The following is a 19,205-nucleotide window of genomic DNA, read 5'->3' on the forward strand; positions in this document are numbered from 1 at the left end:
TGGTAACCACCGTTTTACACCCATGAACATGTATCAAAATGTCACATATACTGCAGAAATATGGACAATCATTTTATATCAAAAAAAAAAATCAAAGCATCTTTATTATCTAATCACTGCTGTATTTTAGTGCGTGTTTTATGTCCTCATATACATAGTGCATGTTTTATGTCCTCATATTAAGTGGGGCCAATAATATTAGTCTTATTTTCATGATGCCTTACTAAGAATCTTAAAAAATAATCAACTTTAATTCTTTCAAAAATGCTTTATAAACTTAAAAATCTTACAAACAAATATGTCAAGACTGGTTTGTTCCTTTGTGCAAACAAAAATAATTACAGGAGAAAAAGCGGGTGAAATTGTTCCCATGCTAAGATTTGCCTCATATGCTCTGCTAGTAATTCCTTTTTCTCAAGAGACTAAAGCTGTCATGAGTTTCACAGAGAGTGTAGTTTACTGTTTTAGTCATTTGCTTGTTTAGTAAATATTTGTTTATTACTGATTACATATCAATTATTTTGTTAGTCACTTGTTATGATCTAGGTATAGGCCCTTCTCTCAGAAGCTTATAAACTAGTGCAGAAGAAATGCTCTACGTTAGGCAGGGCAGAGTGAGATGCTCTCCTGAGGGAGGGGGAAGGAGTATTTAGTATGAGAAGGAATGAGCCATCTGAAACTATGGGAGTGGCACGTTCCAGATAGCAAAGGAGAATATTAAATGTAAACATCCTTGGGGAGATTAGGTGTGGGTAGTTCCGGGAATTCAGAAGGCAATTCCCAGAATGAAGAAACAAAAGTGACATCCCATCACAAGGAGCCTGTGGCAGAAGATAAAGTACAGAGGTAGGCAAGGGCCAGGTGATGCAGGGCTCTGCAGACAATTTGGATTTCGCTTCAGTTTCCTGTAGTTATATAATAGATTAACGGCAATTGAGCAGCTTAATACAATACGTGTTCATTATCTAACACCCACGCGTTATCTAACATTTTCAATGAGTCAGATACTTAGACACAGAGCAAGTCAGCTTGATCCTCTGCTCTGGGTCTTACAAAGCCAAAGCCAGTGAGTTGACTTGCTGGTTTTTTATGGTAGACACTGAGGAATAATCTCAATCTAAACTCATTCGGGTTGTTGTAGGAATTCGGTTTCATTCAGTGGTAGGGTCGAACTCCCCTTTTCTTGGTGGCTAATAGCTAGGTGAAACCCTTCATACTTGGAGGTCTCTCCCTGGTCTTTGCACTTGTATTTATATATCTCAGAAACAGCCACGACCCATACATCCCACTCACAGTTGTAATGTCTCTGGGTTCTCCTGCTGTGTCTCTTTCTGCTTCTGGCTGAAAAAAAATATCTCTGCTTTTAAGGGCTCCTGTGATTAGATTGGTTCCACTCAGACAACCCAGAATAATCTCCCTATTTTAAACTTTATGATGATAATCAAATCGGCAAAATCTCTGACGTAGATTCACAGGTTCCAGGGATTAGGTTATGGACACATTTGGGAACCATTATTTTGCCTGCTTCAGATTTTATTCAAAGAGAAAAAGAGCATTGGATGTACTTACATGTGGGAGTGACAGAATGTCATACATGTTTTAAATTCATGTAGAAGACAATTCTTTCTTTACTGTGAATGAAACAGAATTTGATGCATGACTGGTTTAGGATTATATAGATCATACTGTGACTCTGGGAGTAAGAATTCAGTAAAAGAGCCTACAGTGGAGGGGGTGGGAGGTCATACTATTTTCTGGTCATTGTGGATCCGCCCAGACTAGGAATTGATGGACACAGACATCACCGGGTCCTCTTCTCTAGAGAAGGGCTAATGAACCCAACAGTAGAGAGTGAAGAATCCATCTCATCATGTAACCAGGACTGTCAATTGGTGATCTTCCTAGTACTCCTTAAAGGAATTAGAAAATTGATGTACCTTCTCTCATATTTATGAATGGACCTCTATAATTTTTCATTATGATATTAAATATGTAAATACTACATGGTTTCTATCATCACTAACATTTTAAAATAAAGTTGCTATATTAATTCTTAAAATATGTCAAATGGAACCTGACCATAATTACCATATACCCACAATAATCTATTTAAAACATAAATGAACAAGCTCTATTTTTAACATTTGTTCATTTTACCTCTTAATGATTTTTCCTTAAATTCTTATTTCCATTACCATCTCCTTTGGACTCTTTTCCAAATTATTTACTTTTATGGAAAAGTTTTCTTAAGCCAATAAACATGTATAGCACACATTTTAGAAGATACTTTTAAAAATCTTTTGACCACAAGGCACTACATGTTAAAAAAAAGTATTCTGTCCTAGGGGTCATTGCAATTATTATTAATAAACATTTGATCCAAACACTATAGATTAAATAGTAAAAAGCTATTGGCCAAGTATCATTTAATAAACAAATGAGAATTTTAAAGAATGTATTTTCTGTATTGATTGATGCATATGATTGACTGCTAGGATTCCACATCATTTTTTGAAATCTATTTTGTATCTTTATAGATGAAATCGCTAGTGATCTTGTCCCCATAAGTAAGTAGAGGGAGGAAAAAAAGGTTTTTCTACAGTAATTTCATTCAAATCTTTGAACTTCTTTCACATCATAAATCCATAGCCAAGTAGTACTCTACTATATAACTATTTCTGGTGATTTGTCAGTTAATGACTCAATTAGGTTCTCTGTTATTGAAAGAAAAAGTTATAAGCTTTTTGATTTACAAAAGGATTTGTTACTCTATACCAAAAACACTTTCCTAAGATTTATCAAATGACTATTAATCATATCTGTAGTCTTTCACAAGAGGTTCCTTGTTTCATCAAACATACCCATAATGAATTGGGAAAACAGAATTTTATTGTTCATAGTTTTGCTAACATCTTTGCAAAACCTTTTTTTCTATGTGATAAAATGTATTGATTTTGCCATGTGCTTTTGGTGATGGACATAGAGATTCATAATTTCTTTAAGGAAGGACTTGCTGCCCAGCTGTGGGAAGTGTGGTCAGCACAGCCCCTCCAGCTCCCAGTCCCATCAGGATCTGCCTTAGCTGCAGCAAGCCACCGCCTGAAGGACATATCCTTCCCAGGCAGCCAACATCTGGTCCCGAGCCAGGGAAGGGAGTTAAGATCTCTCAACTTTGGCGGACACCTCTTGCTCCATAATGGCCTAGGCAATGTTGGACTTTCATCACAGTTCAACTTCTTCCGGGTCTAGTCCTGTTTCCACCACCTCTTTTCCACTTTTATTGACTAAAAGTAAAACATTTTGCATCCTAGATTTTACCAGCTTCTGGAGAAATCCAACTGTGGAAACTTTGAAAATAACTTTTTCAAAACCTTGGGCTATAAATTTAGCTCTTTCTATTTATGAAAAATATCTAAGCTATGTAAACACATAGCTTACAGCTAAGTTAGTAAGAAAATTATTTACTTTCTGTCTGAAAAATCTTCCTTCATTTTATATTACAAGTAAGCACATTAAAATGTTTTTGGAGAAAGATTATGTTTAAAAGTACAGAAATAAATTATATAACAAGTCTTATGTAATTGAGTTTTTTAAATGGTTTAGATAAAATTCTAAAAATTTAATAAAATTTAAGTCTTTTTGTGTTATAAATCAAAATAAACTAATATGTTATTTATTATTACTTAGATGATAAAAATACAATATAATGCATAAATGAGATTATTTAGGAAGCAACAAGTATTAAAAAAGGTATATTTTTGGTTTCTCTCCTTGCTCATGTATTGAACTTTTGTGTTTAGCTCCTGGGAATGATTGAATATAGACAAAATATAGAAACAGGAATATATATGTCTCAAGAACACTGTGATCAATATTTTACTGTGCATTTAATGAAAGTTATACAATACTAGAAATTAATCATTCTGAAAGTTTGCATACAATTCTACTTTCTGTTACTAGATGGTAAATGTTAAACATTGTGTAAGGACACAAAATAAAAATCAACTGTGTTTGGAGCAAATATTTTATGATACATTTTGCTAAAATAGTTTTTACCTTTAGTACTGCATAGCAAATATGGATGAAATAATGTTTTACCTATTGATTTTATATATAGAATATTTGTAACTATTTTGCAGTCCTAGAAAATATTCTGATTGTATTTAAAGATTCAGCTTTATTACTTCCACTGCTCTGGCTGTTTGAAGGAACTTGTCTTTGCGGCTAGTGACGAGTTCTAATGATGAGGCTTGAAGTAGTTGTAAAGAACTCCTTATGTTTAAGTCAGATCTAAGCTTCGTGGACCCTAAAGTTTTTACAAACTTTGGTGGGTGGTGTTTGAAAGACAAATGGTGCAACTTTTGTTTATTTTTGTTTATAAAATAAAATTAGGTGTGAACATGAGTATTTAGAATGAGAAAAAAATTATAACAAATTACAAATTTTAACAAGCTGAGAAAATCACAAACATCACAAAATCCACTTGTGTCATGAAACTTTTCTTAATTAACTGACTGCATGTTTTACCTCTATAATGATTTTTTTCTAAACTGTTTTCTGTAAACTCCTTGATGGCTTTGCTATATAATAAAAATTTTGTCATGTAATTTTCTCTATAGAGGAAATAGATAAATCAGTCATTACTGTGGTTAGTCAACTTTTTTTTCAAGGAGTTGGGCTGTGTAAGACATACACATTGACTATTATAGACACACTTGCTCATGGTAGTACTATTTCATGGTTGAGCTTAATAAGTATGAGCTTTGTGATCAATTTCATTTCCCAGATTGCCATCAAAAAAGAAAACAAGTTTTGATTATTTTTATACTGAATTTTCTTAAGAGAATTTATATGTTAACCATATGTGAATATTAGAATGAGAATTGAGTGCTTGGTTTATCACTTCTCAAGTCTGATGATTGGAAGAATTTTCAGTAGACTAACTCTGGCGCTGTATAGTTCAAACTTCATTCCTCCTTCACTACCCACATATTTCCAAGTTCTTTAGGGCAAGTTTAACATCATGACCTGACATTGCAGACAGGATGATAGGTGAGTCAGCACAGAGGATGGGAAAAGATTTCCTAGAAGCAATCCCTCCACCAGACAGCTGATTAAAAATTTAACAATATGCTAATGTGACTACAAACCTCATGAATACATTCTCAATGCCAAACTGAATGTAACCTCAGCTCAACTTTTCCTTGGGTGCATCCTGGAAATGCTCACAGCCAATGAATGCCAATATACATATGAAGATGCATGACTGAAGGAGTTAGTATGAAAATGAAGAATGATTTTAACAGATTACAGTTCAACTAGCTCCTTCTATAATTTTTACAAATGCATATGTGAACACACTGCTAGTGCTGCTTCCAGGGTCTTGGCAGGATCCCATTCCTATGGAGGGTCCTTGAAGCTTAAGCCTTAGTAGCTTCAAGGTAAATCTACATTAATATTAAGCACATAAAATTATTTTAGAGTTCAATATTTCTTAGTGATGGTTTGTGCTTCATTCCCAAGGGGCTTTCCCTAAAGAGAAATGCATTCATACATGATAGTGCATTTGGTAGTGGTGGTGGTGGTGAGGAGTAGCTAGAGAGAAGATTTAGATCTGGGAAATAAACATCATCATTACTCTCACAATCTCACTTTACCAAACATTCATCTCAATTCATGCTATTCCATATTTCAATGTCTGTTTGAAAACTTTTGCCTCTAAGAGTAATACCACAAGGCAGGAAAATACTGGAAGCTATTTTGTGAACTATTGATTAGTCATTAGGCATTCACCTTGTTTCCTCCCTTCAGGGAAAGGTGAAACTTTCATCCCTTTATCCTCCTTCTCCCCGTCTTCCTCTTACCTGACAAAGAAAACCAGACCTCTACAGTAGTTAAAGCAGTCAAAGTAAAATTGTATTCAGGACCATTGCAATAAGAGAAATGAGATCTCAGTATAGAACTGGGCTCAACTCTGAATATGGCATGCGGAAGTGGGAATTTATTGCCAAGGAGAAGCATGAGGGTCAGTGGATGAAAAATTACTAAAAATAAACATCTGGGGTAGAGGGGATTCTGTCTAAAGTGACCTAGCAGGATATTTGATGAAGAGAGGCTAGAATGATTCATCATCACCTGGGGGATGGTGGAGGATAAGGAACCTGATTAAATATCCAAAGGTGATCAAATATGGAGGATAAGGGGTTCTTGTTAAACTGACAGCAGGATTCCAAGGAAGTACACAGGTGGAAGTAAAAAAAGTTTTGAGAGCCTGACTAAAGTTCATCAAAACAAAGAATATTTGTCACTCCCTCCCTCTCTCCCACCTCTTCTCTGCTTCCCTCTCTCCCCTCTCCTCCTTCCTCTCCTTCCTTCCATTCTACCTGGCCAAAGGCTAGTGTGAACTCTAAAGCTTTCTCAAGATGGCCTTTTGGAAAGTTCCCAATAATCCAGAAGTCAATTTTCTGAAAACATACAGGGTGTTTGTACAATTTGGAGAGTCCTTATGTATCCCATTTCAAAATGTGGCATAGTCAGAAATTGATCAACTCTTTCTATAAAGGATCAGATAGTGAATATTTTAGGCTTGTGGGCCACAGGTCTCTGTAGCAATTACTAAACTTGGTACTTGTAATATGAGAGCAGCCATAGACAATACATCAATGAATGGATTCACTGTGTTTTATAAAACTTTCTTTATAAGGAAAAAAGTAGCGGTAGTTTGGATTTGGCCTGGAGCCCTAGTTTTTGACTGACCCCAGCCTTAGACTACTAACAGGTCTGATGACAAGTGGCATTACGAACCAGCATTTCCAGAGAAATCATTAGAACATCCTCAAAATTTAAAACTAGCACTAATTTCTGTTATATGCACAGCCTACAGACAATCCATCAGTGATTCCTAAAATAAACATTTCCAATAAAACAAGTCTGCAGTGTCCACTTGGAGACAGCAAGTCTGTGATATTAGTTAGAAAACATACTATATTTTTATTTTTTTCTAAGGGCTTCATGTCAGAACCTAAGTTTAAGAGGGTCCAATTAAAAAGAGAATGTGTTTAAACTGATTTTGGCAAAATCTATAACTGTTGCACAAAGTTCCAAATCAGACTGAAAGTACTACAAATCAATGATGTTCAATCAGCACCTTTTGGTGAGGTCAGACTTGGACCCTCTCCGCATTCACCTTGACCCATGTGTGGTTTTATCTCTGCCACCTAAGACACCTACTTGATATCAAGTGACAGCAGAGGTCATTTATAAGAAAGTTCTGGAAAATTTCCCATCCACCAACCAGAGCTATGTTTATTGTAACAAAAACGCACCAACTAGGATAGGATCACAGCTCCATAAAAAGCCTGCTGTGTGTTGGAAGCTAAAATGGGGTCTTTGAAAGCACAAGAGAAGAGACATTCTGGTAAAAATAATTAATAGAATCATGACAAAGATGACTATAGCCCAAGAGGATCTTTCAATATTGACTGAAATTGTGCCTGATGTCCCAGCATGACCGTGCATGGGGAAAGCCATCTGTATTTCATGGATCAGGCTGGCAGGCCACTCAAATCAGGCTTTAATCCAACTTCAAACCAAGAGAGCTGGGAGGAAAACAGCTTCAGACACTTGAGGTGACGGCCAGAAATGCTCTAGATGCTTGGCATGAGAAGGATTATCAATTTAACCTGGACTTTTCTCTTAGCCACACATCTGACCCAGAATCATAATCTGTTGTTAAAATACTTCCATCATGTTTTGGGGTCTTTAATGTTCTAAATAAGTGATTTATTCTCTCTGAGATATATTTCCACAGTAGTGCTTTGGGAATATTTCATGATCTGAAAATAAGATATCCATTTATGTGACTTAATAAGAAAGAGAAGAAAAGGAGAGGATACGTACCATGTTTTCTGTTATGCAAGTTTTATTTGTACAAATATAAGCATTTAAATAAAACAAACAAAAGGGTTAATGAATCTTCTTAACCACATTAAAGAATATACAGAATTGTGCCTGATTTTAAAAATATAAACTAATTCAATTGGAATCTTTGTTATCTCAATCCAAACTATTAATAATCACTGCTGAAACAAATCCCAAGGCTCTGTCCAGATCTGGGAACTAATTAACATTCAGTTAGCACTTGCCATATGCCTGTCACCATTGTAAGCGTGTAGTAACTGATTTAATGTTCATATCATCTTTCTTTATGGCTACCATTACTGTGCTCACTTTACAGGTGAGGTTCAGAGATTTATGTAACATGCCAAAGGTTACACAGCTGGACATAGCAGAACCAAGATTCAAATCTCCACAGGTAAGCTCCACAGCCTTCTGTCTTATCCAGCACTTTCTTAACCACCTTGAATGTTTCATTTTAAGCTTGATACCTTATTGGCTCAGAATCTCTGCCCAACATTTTGCTAAAACACTTTCCTACATTATACAATCCTTCCATTTGTTTAGAAATTCATCAGAGGAGAAATACTAAGTTGCTTTCTTTGTATCATCATCAGAAATATAGCTTCCCAAATCTTTCAATGGAAAAAGTAGCCAAAAAGATATCTGAAGGACACAGAGATGGAGAAGAGAGGAGATAGAAAGAGGAAGAGAGAGAAAGCTCAAATTACATTAGTGTATGTGCTAGCAAGATTCCTCCCAGTAGTTGTCTTTTTCCAATTAGAAGTGACTTTCACAGTTGCAGCACCACCTCTGTTAACCCCAGCTCACTGCCCTTCCAAACCATGTGTTCTGTTACTCAATCTATGTCGAATAGTCCCTCAGCTCTCATAATGGGACCAAATTCATGGCTGCTTCCTGATACAGCTGTGTCCTGTTACAAGGCTTGAAATTACATAATGTAAATTTACTCCATTGTAAGTTTTACCAATGCGTTTAACTTAACAAGGTTCTAAAACCATCATAAAGTTATTTACAACAGTTACTGAAAAAGATCATCTCTGAAAACAAGGAAAAGTTGTCTTTCCCCTACACCCACACACAGCCTGAGGTTCACCAATGAATGCACTCTCAGCTTCTGTCCTCCCAAGCATTTCATAAGATAGGGATTTTGGATTTTTTACCTTTATGCACGTGCAATTAGCTTAAAAATGTCCACAAAACTTTGTAACTTGTAAGCCTTTTATTTCTCCTTTACTGAACTATATGCTGAAATGTGGAATATGAAATATGGAAGGTTATAGGGTTCAGAATCAACAAACCTGGATATAAGAGTATCTATCAACACCAGACAAGATAGATGACTATGGAAGAATTAGAAAAAGGAGAATGATAATGTGTGTGTGTGTGTGTGTGTTTGTATATTGCAGTTGAACATTGCATTAGTATCCCAGGGCTACTGCAACAAATTACTAAAAACTGGGTGGCTTAAAACAACAGAAAAATTATTCTCTCAAAGTTCTGGGGACTGGAAGTCCTAAATCAAGGAACCGGCAGGGCGGCACTCCTCCTGAAGGCTCAAAAGGAGAATCTCTTACTCCCTCTCCCAGCTTCTAGTGGCTCCGGGAGTCCCTGGTTGGTGGCTGCATTATTCTAGTCTCTGTCTTGTTTTCTCATGGCCTTCTTCTCAGTGTCTTTCCATTTCTGTTTTCTATTAGGAGCTATCATTGGATTTAGGGCCCTCACACTAATCTAGGGTCTCTCATCTCAAGATCCTTACCTATATCTGTAAAGACTTTTATGCCAAATAAGGTCCCCTTCTGAGATTCTGGGGGTAAGACTTGGATATATATATTTGAGACCCAATTCAATTCACTGCAAATGTGTTCTTGTTTATGTTACATGTTTCTCTGAACAATACCATTCCTTATAGTTATGGAGTTAAAACACCCTTTCTTTTATGGAAGTAGAGTAATTTTGTTTGTATATTGTATTAGTCTGTTCTGACATTGCTATGAAAAAAACTACCAAGACTGCATAACTTATAAAGAAAAAGGGTTTAACTGGCTTATGGTTGTGAAAGCTATATAGGAAGCATGGCTCAGGGAGGCCTCAGGAAACTTACAGTCATGCAGAAGGGGAGCGAGGAGCCAGCATGTCCTACATGACTGGAGCAGGAGGAAGAGAGAACAAAGGAGGATCCTTGAACAACCAGATCTTGTGAGAATTTAATCACTAGAATGCACTAGGGGGATGGTGAAAAACCATTAGAAACCAGCCCCACGATCCAATCACCTCCCACCAGACCCACCTCCAACACTGGGGATTACAACTTAACATGAGATTTGGGTGAGGGCAGAGTCATGCTACATACGTATGTAATACGTATTATTATATACATATATAATAATGATTTAATGTTCATATCATCCATATTATATATGTATGTGTATATGTGTGCATGATTACTGTATTATATATGTATGTGTATATGTGTGTATGATTATATATGTATGTGTTATATACATATTATATACGTATTATATATGTATGTGTATATGTCTGTATGATTATATGTACTTTTTTGACAAAATTAAAAATCAACGATCCAATATCAATTGTCACATTAAAACAAAAATGCTCCAGGAAATCCCAGTCCAGATGTGATTACAAACCAAACCAATCCCACATTTCTGAGCCCATTTCCTTATCTTCAAATGTAATAATACCTGATTTTTATATATTTGACTTTCAAGTAATTTGCACTTTTGTACATAATACATGGGGACCTCTGAACACGTTTTCTAAAACACATCTCTGACTTTCTTACACCAGGAGACCAATAAATATTTGAAGCTATTCTCTAGTGACACTACCTGCGATTCCGGTGTTCAATTGGGGCATTTCACCATCTTTTTTTTACAGTAGGTACTGTGGACTGAATGTTTGTGTCCCTGGCAAAATTCATATGTTAAATCCCTAATCTTCAAGGTGATGGTATTTGGAGGTGGAACCTTTGGGAGGTGATTAATCACGAGAGCAAAGCTTTCAAGACAGAATGTGTGCTCTTATAAGATGAGATAAAAAAATCTTACCTTTCTTTCTGTCCTCTGTGTGAGGACATCTTGAAAAGACTATAATCTGTAAACTAGGAAGAGGGCCCTTTTCAAACACTGAATCTTCTGGTACCTTGTTTTAGACATTCCAGCCTCCAGAGCTGTGAGAAATAAATGTCTGTGGTTTAAGCCACCTAGCCTATGGTATTTGTTATGGTAACCCAAACTGACTAAGACTGTAGGGTTAGCATAATTATGTGAATATTTTGTTTTGCATTTAACAATATGTTTTGAAATAAGAAAGTGATAACATGAAAATAAGACTCAGTCTCAAACCTAATGGAAATAGACACAAGGAAGAGAAGTAGGTAGGCTGAAAGGCTGACTTTTTAGTCTCGATTGGACACACAAAGTATGCTGATGTGAGTCTAATTTGAAGTAAAATGACAGAATTAATAGCTATATATAAGTGGTGGATAAATAGCTTCAATCATTACATCAACAAAGTGCATCATGTTGCAGGTTCATCATGCATCTTGAATAAATTTATTTCCTTCATGTAACTGTCATTTCCAATGTCTGACATATTTAGGGATTTTAACGTGGTGTGAAAATAGGGCACTTTCTGTGGTTATAGTCATAATCATAGCAACTGGATTAGTAGTAGCAGAAGTTCCAGTATTAGTAGAAATAGAAAAAAAAATACAACAGCAGTAGAGTAAAATAACCCTACTGTATTATATTAAATGTAATAATGCACACAATGTTCTATAACATATTAAGCTTGAGACAAATGTTAATTATTTTCTGTATTGTTATATGGTCTCCATTTTGCAATAAATGCTCAATTATGCACTGATTAAGTAGGGATGTCTTATTGACCTGTTTGGTAACTTAGTTCTTATTCATACTTTTTATTTACCAATCAGAAAATTAAGCTCTTCAACCCAAGGTCAGATCTCAGGAAGGGGTGGATGAGAGCCAAATTTAACCTGCAGCTGGTTAATGATTTTATGTTTGAATATAAAACGTGCAGGCTTGACATGCAGTCACCTTCCTTTTGCCATGTAGCTGAGTGTTCTACATGTTTATGTCATATAGCCCCTGAAATAATTCGTATTTGAAGCTCTGGGTAAGTGGTTAGGAAATGACCAGGTGCAGGAAACAATGGGAGTGAGCCTTATTTCCTCAACTGCAAGGAATTCCAGCATGTCTAGAGGTTAGTCATGACCTCTTCTTGCTCAAGAGTCTGCTGTGATGAGATAGATGATTGCCAATTCACGAAGGCCACTTTACTAAATCTGGGATGTCTGATTTAGTGCCGGCAGGAATCCCTTGCCAAACTATCACACATAGTCTACTCTCCCTGGAGTCCTTCTTTATCTGCTGTTGCTTTTATTCTTTTCAAACGTATGATTAAAGGAGTTGATATGAGAGTTATTTGAAGCTAGAAATATAAAGGTAAATACATAAAAACTTTAGATCCAGAGCTGAGTCTACATCAAGTATTAACATCTGGCTCTAAGTCAAGCAAGGTTTTCTTTCAATCATATTTATTCATGAACACTTTCAGAAACCATTATAAAGCCAAATGTATGCTAGCCAAGCCAGTCCGCTATACGATGCCTCCTGCTGTTTTTGCTGAATAGTAGTGGAATAAAATGGACTTGTGCTTTGTTCTTTCTTTGCTTGTTAGAAAATGCTTTCTTTCAAATCTGAACTCGATTAAAATAGTCCTTCTGAAATACATTGACCTGAATTCCTTTCATATAAATGTGGTAGTTGGACACGAGGGAAAATAAATTATGGATCAGGAAAGTCCCCAAAACGTAACACAAATGAAAGATTTATCTCATTTAGGCCATTGAAGTCATCATCACTCCTTCTAGGGGAGACGGAAACTTGACATTTTATCTTTGTAAGAGTTTTGGGCTGAGTAATAAACTTTATTGAATAAATCCCAGTACCCGTTAAAAACTCTTGAATCAGCTCTCTTGTAATAATTACATTGATATAACATCTAAGACAATGATTTGCCCTCATTTCTTTATCATATTCTATTCCATTGTTACACAGAATAAAGAAGTATGTGCATATTTTAGTGAATTAAAGGACATAATCAGGACATTGGAGATAAAGTATGATTTTAAATCATCTTAAAGGAGTTATCTGTAGTGGTACTAAATTTTTTAAGCTAATCTAGAACCAAAAGGCTTGTATATATCTTCAGGAGATAAGAAGTTTAGATTAATTATTCTGAGAAATGAGGCTTACTTGAGCTCTTTATTTTCCTCCAGTAATGACTGGTAGATATCAAAGTATTACGTTATAAAGTTAAAAAGCACAGCCCACATATACATAGAATGATTCTCATATAAAACTATTCTCACCAAATTCATATAGAATGAACATACATCAAAATCTAACTCATTAATGATAGAACCAGAAGAATGGTAGATCCAATAAGCATTTGAGGACCAAAGGTTTATAAATGCACTCAGGTAAAGCATACTGAAATAGTTGACTAAGTTAAGGACAAAGCTGGTTAAGTCTTACAGTGTTTAGTGTTTGGAGTTTTCTTCTCTATAGCACAGATATTACTTGTATCCCTACAGGAAGAAAACTGTGAGTTAACATGTAACCTGCTGGACTTTAGGCTCTAATCAATGGTGAAAAGCAAACTAGATAAAGGTAAGTCCCCTAGAGAAGTAAGCATTGCTTAGAAGTGCCAGTGTTAAAATTTGACACTAAGAGAACATGTAGTCGTTTTTTTTGCCTTTTCTCAAGTTTGGCGTAAGTTTTTTGAATAGCTCTTCCAGTGATCATAAATAACTGTGAAAGATTACTTTTGTTGACAAAAAATGCTGTTCTTATTCTGGTTTTGATAAATTAAGTTATAGATGTCCAGCAAGGGGTGTTAACTAACCATATTAACCTCCTTGCTAATGGTTAGCAAATTCAGAGGCTCACAGGGTGGAGCAAGAACAGAGTCCAGAGAATTAAGTTGGACTGCAAAATTCATAAGGAATCTCAGATTACATTTTCAATAATATCTATTGTCCTTGAGGATTTTTTTAAAAAAATTGCTTCTATTGGATTTTCTATTCCAAGGCTAGGAAACCAAATGCAAACCTGAAACATTCATATCTACAGGTTGCACCTGCATTTCCTATAAATTTGGGAGAATTCCTTTCTCCTCAGAGTTTGCCAAATCAGATTAGGTTCTGCCTGTCCATAAAAGCCGAGATCCTTTAAGACAGAGTATATATTGTTCCAGTTTCCGGGGAAGGTTTTGTGAGCATCAGTTCCACATATGAAATACAACCCATATTCCTTAATGATGTGTTTGTCATATCTAATTACAATGGGATTTATTCTCCAGTACATTACCTCAGGTGTAGCCTCAATTGCAGCATCAATTTGTCCAATTATATCCTGGTTAAAAGGAGATCAAATTCTGGCAAATAAGTACATTTCCAAGAAAATAAAGACACCCAGAATACATACATATGAATTTAAATATATGTATATATATAAATTCATATATATGAATATACAAATAATATCTTTATGAATAAATTTAAAAAATATAACATATATAAATTCAGAGTCTGAGAGAATGAGATATCATTCACAAAATAAGGATTAGAGAGATATTCAAGTGAGAAGAAACAACTTTTTCTTTTAAATAGGATAATTGAACACAGAGCTAATACCATCAACATTCTAAAAAAAAAAATGAACATAATTAGATTTCTCTCATCCATTCCATTGTTTACTATGTAAGTGAAATTTTGATCTTTTGGGTTTGAGGTTAGCAGTAAGTTTCCATGAAGTTGTCTGCTTCTGAATGAAAATGGGTCCTGGAAATCTTGACTCAATCCCTTGGACTATCTGAGAGTTATCTAAGTGATGCTAGCTCAAGCTTGAAAGCCTGTTCCTATGAGTTTATTTGTCAAAATATCAATAGTCAAATGCGCCTTGTAGAGTTCTTTTAACTGAAACATGTAGACTGTTCTTCTTTGTTAAAAGCTTGATTTCTAGCCTGTGGCTTATAACAAAACCTTCAGTTATCAAGCCCAAATGGATGTGGTTAGTTTATTATGGTAATCAACAATATGAGAACAGAGGAGAGTGAAATTCTCTACTGAGTTATAAGATTCAGATCAATGTTTCCTCTGAGGGTAAAAACATGCCAAGGCCAGCAAGGGCATGACAAATCTATGATATTTATAATCTTCAAAATGTTTGTACTTGCTGTATGTTGCCTACATAGAATTAGTTTGGAGTAGGCTGAGCTTTTCCTTTTATTTGGTAAACTCTTAGCATGCAGCTCTTATACTTGCTGGAACAGCTAAGAAACAGGGGACATATTAATTAAGGAAACCGAGTTAGTTTTAACATCTCTCTTGATATAATGTAAAATAAGAAATTATTTTAGTACGGACTGATATCTAGTTTTACATGTAAAAGATATTTAACACACATACACATTTCATAAATATGGAGTTTGATCTTGATAAGGCAAAATTAAAAGATTTATCAAAAGGTATTTGGTCTCTTCATGAAGATAGAGGCATAGGTCTGGAGACTATTAGCTAGATTACCAGCTCATCAAAGTAACACTGAAATATTTGAAATAAACTTAGAATGTAAAACAATTAGAAGGAAACTTAGCTCTTTCAGAAGTGAAGAAATTAAGTCCTCCTCTTTTTTTCATCTTTTAAATCATGGACATAAAATTCTGCACATAGCACAGGAAATTAATTTAATGAGATAGAGAATCTGCTATCTGCGTGGACGATGCAGAATGTAAAGACTAATCTTTTACTATCTCTTTAGAGATTACTAAATACTTCAAGACCATTTGTCATTTTAACATAGAGAAAAAATTCTAATTTGCATTAATATAATATTTGGCAGTAAAGGAATGATAAACTATAAAAAACTAATCAAAATGAGTCAAATTTGCAACATTTTGACATATTTTATATTTCCTATAATACTTTTCAATTGTTAGAAACAAACACAAATAAGATTCACTGTTTTCAAAACTTTTGTAACTTGCTGTAAAAACTCATTTTGTTTTTTATAATAATTTCATATTGGAAGAATCTGATTCTTAATATATGACAAAACTACTCTCTTTATCCCTTGAAAAGCAAAAATACAATTCATGAATCATATACACTGTTGTATTACTCTGTCTTATTTAGAAGCTCTCCAGATCTCTCTTTCAGTATTCTATCTTACTTTAAAAGTTATTCAGATGTCCAAAGATTATTTACCCACTCAATTTCACATTATATAAAGGGATCAAGTTAACTAAGGTTTTTGGAAATAATATTTAATTAGATACAGTTTAGAACACATGTGATGTTAATGTAAAAATATCAGGACTATAACTTAATTAAACATATCATTTTATATTTTATTAATTTAAATGCTTTACAGAAAGACTATCAGCTTATCTTAGAACTAAATAAGTATAAGAACTTTAAGACATTCATAATGATAGTCCTTTCATGGAAAAAGATGCACAATTTTAAAATGTTACAACATTTTTCAAAAAATTATTAAGAAATGAAATGCATACTTGCATTATGTGCCACATTGTTAGCTATTTTTAAACCAATATTAAAATCCAGTCTAAAGAGTCAGCTTGATTAGATGAACTAACTTCTTATGAAAATGCTTCTGAGCTTTTATTTTCTATGAAAGAAATATTATTTCCTTTAAGGTCTGGCACTTTTAAGGTATTATAACTTCAGTTTTCTTATTTTCTTGGGATTCTGGAAATATTAATTAATGCTAACACTTAAAACAGATATCCTTTATTTTGAGAGAATTTATAACTAAATTTATTAGTGCTCTTCAGAGGTAAGGAAATATTTCACATTTACACAAGAGGGGATATGGTGTTGTTCTGTGACAGACACTCAGATGCACAGAAAGGAAGCAAATTCCACCGTGCAACTTCAGCAGGAGGTCAAGTTAATTATAGAGAACAAAACCCATCGGTTCAGATTGCAAAGAAAAGTTTTACTCTCCAGTGGTTAGGAAATTATTTTTTAAATTTGCTTTCAGTTCACAGATAGGTAAACAAATGAAAATGACTAACAAACTCAATTAGGTATGGACCGACTAACAGACCTTACCAAAAGCCAAAAAAAAAAAAAAAGAAAGAAAAAAGAAATTAAACAAACTAACAAAGAAAACTCCACAGAATTAGGAGTAAGGGGAAGGCAACAACAAAATTAAGAATCAGTAAGGGTAAAGCCCTAGCATTGCTTGGGATTTACTCCTAGGACCCAAAGAAGACCTCCCTAGGATTAAACAGCCCATAGGTGCATTTCTCAGAAAATCAGCTTTGACTGTCCCTGGCAGTTGAATCCATTTGGGCATGTCAGTGGGAAATCCTCCAAAAATGTCCATGTATAATTTCTAAAAAGTGAAAAATATTAGTCTTATATAAATATTAAATACATATACTCAAAAATTTAACTTATTGAGTGAAACAGCATTATGAGAAAGCTGATTCAAAAAGCCCTTGAGAAGCAAAGTATATATAGTCCATCAGGAAAAGCATACTGAAAGTGTTTGCTAAAATAAAGGCATACTGAAAGTATTTGCTAAAATAAAAGAAAAATTGGTTAATGTCCTACTGGGCAATGAAACAATATCATTTGGGATTATCTTCTCTACCTGCCTAAATTATTTGCATCTCTGCAGACAAAAATCTCTAAATTAACATGAAATGTGACAGATTCTAGACTGTCTAATCTATAGTAGAAAGCAAATTAAAAAACAATGCCTCTAAATAATTCTTTGAATGTGTATCCAGACTTTCTTGGGAAGACTAATATCTTTTGATTGTTGAGAACAGGAATTTGAGGCCACCAAAGACTTAACATTATGTTGATTCTAAGTAGTCCATATTCATCAAGAAAGTGGACATTTCTGTTGTAAATGATGTAAAGATTGAATGAAGATCTGGGAGTGAATGCTTTCATCTTCAACCATGCCTTATTTTTTTATAGCAAGAACTCTGGAGAGTTATTAGAAAGTGGCCGAGGCAAGTTCCTTGGCTTCAGTCTTCCTTTTGCCATTGTAGCTTTCTCTAATTAATGCCTTCTGAAAATTTTGCACTCACTTAACTTTTATACTGAAATGCTCATTATGTTTATGTCACAAATCTTGCCCAAGTGCATTTAGTTGCAGAACATAAAGCCACTGCCATAAACACAGATACTTTTAAGGCCAATGATAATGGAATGATATATATTTTCTCAAAACAACTTTAAACAATATTATTGGAAACCTTGTTAGACAACACACCCTCTCATACACCAGCAACACACATGCACATCCATTCCGATAAATCAACTAAAAATTCTTTCAAAATTTTGATGGTTATTTTTATTATTTTGTGTATGTCTCCCCATCCCCAGAATTTCTAATGAACATTTGTCATTTGTTTAATTGAATGCAATATTAGCCAACTGCTAAGAGTTTACTCTCTGCTTCATTTTGATCTCCTTCAACCCTCGACCTGGTTTGACACGCTATGCTGAAATGTTAAAAATTTTCCAGTAAAGTCCCTAAAACACCTGCAAGCTGCTTGGGCTTGATTGCAGGCAGCTGATGTTAATTGCAACAGGAGCACTGGCTGTTTTTTTTCCCCCAGACTTTCTAAGTAACTTGTAGAAATAAGAGTTAAGGAAGATAAATTGGATCACTCTTCCACTGTCTCATTACTGTTCCGAAGAATATAATTTCCAGGTCATCCAGTTCAAAGGATGAAACTTCAACATTTTGTGGGACAGTTTCTATCTTATTCAAAGGCACTGTGAGAAATATTTCCTCAGGTTCATAAAACCTTTCCATTACTGAATTTCTTCCTGTTTCTTCTCATTAGATTCCTCATAATGTTAAGTAATTTATTTTCTTTTTTTTTTTTTTTTTTGAGACGGAGTCTCGCTCTGTAGCCCGGGTTGGAGTGCAGTGGCCGGATCTCAGCTCACTGCAAGCTCCGCCTCCCGGGTTTACGCCATTCTCCTGCCTCAGCCTCCGGAGTAGCTGGGACTACAGGCGCCCGCCACCTCGCCCCGCTAGTTTTTTGTATTTTTAGTAGAGACGGGGTTTCACCGTGTTAGCCAGGATGGTCTCGATCTCCTGACCTCGTGATCCGCCCGCCTCGGCCTCCCAAAGTACTGGGATTACAGGCTTGAGCCACCGCGCCCGGCCAAGTAA

Source organism: Trachypithecus francoisi, unplaced genomic scaffold, assembly GCF_009764315.1.
Source record: "Trachypithecus francoisi isolate TF-2019V2 unplaced genomic scaffold, Tfra_2.0 Lachesis_group3, whole genome shotgun sequence".
Taxonomy (NCBI): Eukaryota; Metazoa; Chordata; class Mammalia; order Primates; family Cercopithecidae; genus Trachypithecus; species Trachypithecus francoisi.